The sequence below is a fragment of the Priapulus caudatus genome, unplaced genomic scaffold (assembly GCF_000485595.1).
Source record: "Priapulus caudatus unplaced genomic scaffold, Priapulus_caudatus-5.0.1 Scaffold2439, whole genome shotgun sequence".
Classification (NCBI taxonomy): domain Eukaryota; kingdom Metazoa; phylum Priapulida; class Priapulimorpha; order Priapulimorphida; family Priapulidae; genus Priapulus; species Priapulus caudatus.
Genome location: NW_014579500.1, coordinates 28542 through 31711, shown reverse-complemented (window position 1 = coordinate 31711; position 3170 = coordinate 28542).

The following is a 3170-nucleotide window of genomic DNA, read 5'->3' as shown; positions in this document are numbered from 1 at the left end:
GTTTGTGTGTTTGCAGTAAGAAGCTGGTAGCTAAGTACCTGGACTGTCTATGTTTGTGTGTTTGTAGTAAGAAGCTGGTAGCTAAGTACCTGGACTGTCTATGTTTGTGTGTTTGTAGTAAGAAGCTGGTAGCTAAGTACCTGGACTGTCTATGTTTGTGTGTTTGTAGTAGGAAGCTGGTAGCTAAGTACCTGGACTGTCTATGTTTGTGTGTTTGTAGTAAGAAGCTGGTAGCTAAGTACCTGGACTGCCGAGAGGGAGAGAGAGATGAGAAGAGAGAGACGAAGAGAGAGAGAGGAGAGGGAGAGATTAGAGGAGAGAGAGAGAGAGGACGAGAATAGAAGAGACGAGAGAGAGAGATGAGAATGATGAGAGAGGAGAGAGAGGGAGGGAGAGAGGAGAGGAGGAGGGAGAGAGGGAGAGAGAGGAGAGGATAGAGGAGAAGGAGAGAGAGAGAGAAGAGCAGAGAGAGAGAGAGAGAGAGAGAGGAGGAGAGAGAGAGAGAGAGAGAGAGACGGAGAGAGATAGAGAGAGATGAGAGAAGATGAGAAGACGAGAAGAGAGGATGACGGAGAGAGACGAGAGAGAGAGAGCGAGAGAGGAGAAAAGATAGATAATTTTATTCTGAGAGAGGGGGACTGGGGGGAGAGCAGAGAGGAGAAGAGAGAGAGGAGAGGAGAGAGGCATGAGAAAGATTAATAGATAGTATATTAGAGAGGGCGAGCGAGATGAGATGAGAAGAGAGAGAGAGAGAGAAATAGAATGTATATATAGAGAGGGGGGACGAGAGGAGAGAGAGGAGAGAGAAGATACGATTAGACTTGGATACTAGAGAGGGGAGCGAGTGAGAGAGAGAGAGAGAAGATGAGAAGAGCGCGTAGTGATCCCCTCCTCTGTATCCCTCGTCCGTTGATGTTTGGGCGTTTGCAGATCCGCAAAGACCCCAAACATAATCAGGACTGATGGGGATACATGTTCTTTAGTCAGTGTGCGACTAGCTATTGACCACCACATCTCTGGTTGTTCAAAAATGATTAAAATTCAGTTTAGTTTGAGAAAGCTTGCTGACAGGAAGCGCGAAACGTCAGCGGTACGTTTCATACCAGCCACGGTTGAAGTTAAAAATTTAACTTTGTTATTTATATTTTCTACCAATCGATATAACTTATTAATGAGTTAGATTAGGATATATTATAGAGAGATGGGCGGAGCGAGATGGGAGAGAGAGAGGAGGAGACGAGGGAGGGAGAAGAGGAGAGAAGATAGTAGTGATTTACTGAGATGAGTGGGGGACAGACGAGATGAGAGAGAGAGAAGATAGATAATTATATATATGAGGGGCGAGCGAGAGAGAGTGAGAGAGAGACTGAGGAGAGAAAGAATTAGATAGTATTTATACTAGAGAGGGGTGAGCGGGGAGAGAGGAGAAGATGATGAAGAGGAGAGAGTAGAGAGAGGAGAGAGATACAAATAGATAGATTTATATAGAGAGAGGGAGAAGAGGAGGAGAGAAGGAGGAGAGAACAGATAGATAGATATATATAAGAGGGGGACCGATGAGAGAGAGAAAATGAGAGAGAGGAGAGAGAGAGAAAGAATTAGATAGAAATAGATTATATCTGAGACAGGAGCGAGGGGGGGGTACGGGGACTGGGAGCGAGACTGGAGAGTGAGAGGAGAGAGATGAGAAACGATAGATAGATCTTTATATAGAGGAGTAGGGGAGCGTAGATGATGAGAGAGAGATGATGACGAGAGAAACGATAGATAGTTTTATATAGAGAGATGGAGCGAGAAGAGAGAGAGAGAGAAGAGATGAGAGAGAGAGAGGAGGAGAGAGAGATGAGAGGAAGAAGTAGAGAGGAGAGAGAGCGAGGTCGAGAGAGAGAGGAGAGACGAGAGGGGAGAGGGAGACAGACGAGAGAAAGATAGATTAGATTTATAAAGAGAGGGGGAGAGGAGACGAGAGAGAGAGAGGAGAGGAGAGAGAGAAAGCGAGACGATATTGATAGCACCGTACGATCCGAACATGATAGAACACAACAAAATGTGACAACGCGAGACATCGCACAACATACAACACGACACGACGCGACACAAGTAGACATCACGCAACGCGAACGACAAAACATCACGCAACGCGACACGACACAGCACGACAGAACACAGCGTGACATAACGCGACAGGACAGCGTGACATAACGCGACAAGAACACAGCGTTGACACAAGCCGCGATCGGAAACAGGCGTAGACACTAAGACGCCGACAAACAACAGCGTGGGGGACATAACGCGACAAGGAACCACAGCGTGACGATAACGCGACACGATCACAGCACGACTATGCACAGCACAGTGACATAACGCGACGCGACAGAACACAGCGTGACATAACGCGACAGGACACAGCGTGACATAACGCGACAGGACACAGCGTGACATAACGCGACAGGACACAGCACTCACGACCAATAGACGCGACAGCACAGCCGTGACATAACGCCGACAGCGACACAGCAAGACATACTGCCGACACAGGACACCAGAGTGGAATAACCTAGCGACAGGACACAGAGTGACTACGATGACGGATGCGAGGTAAAGGCCCGTGGCAGTCATCTCGCTTGCCTATGTTAACTGTCTGGCTCCCCTACGCTGCAGCATACTTCAGCTACCAGCTTCTACTTGCAAACATAACAGGTAGGACAGTGTCCAGGCGTCACTAGTACCGCTTCTTACTGCAAACTACTACACATACTAGTCCATGGTACTTACTAGATACCAGCTCCCCTCTGCATAAACACACAAATAGACGTCAGGGTAATTAGCTACCACGCTTTTACTACAAACACCAAACATAGCAGTCAGTACTTAGCTACAGTTCTTACTACAACCCACAACATAGACACAGCATAGGGAGGTACTTAGCTTATCCAGTTCTTACTCAAACACCAAACATGACAGTCCAGGTACTTAGCTACCAGCTTTCTTTACTCAACGACACAAAGATGGCAGTTCCAGGTACTTAGCTACCTTTTCTACAACACCAAACTTGACAGGTCAGGTACTTAGCTACAGCTTCCTACTAGCAAACACAACAAACATAAGACTAGTCAATCGGTCTTGCTACCAGACTTTCTTACTGCAAAACACAAATCATGACAGCTCAA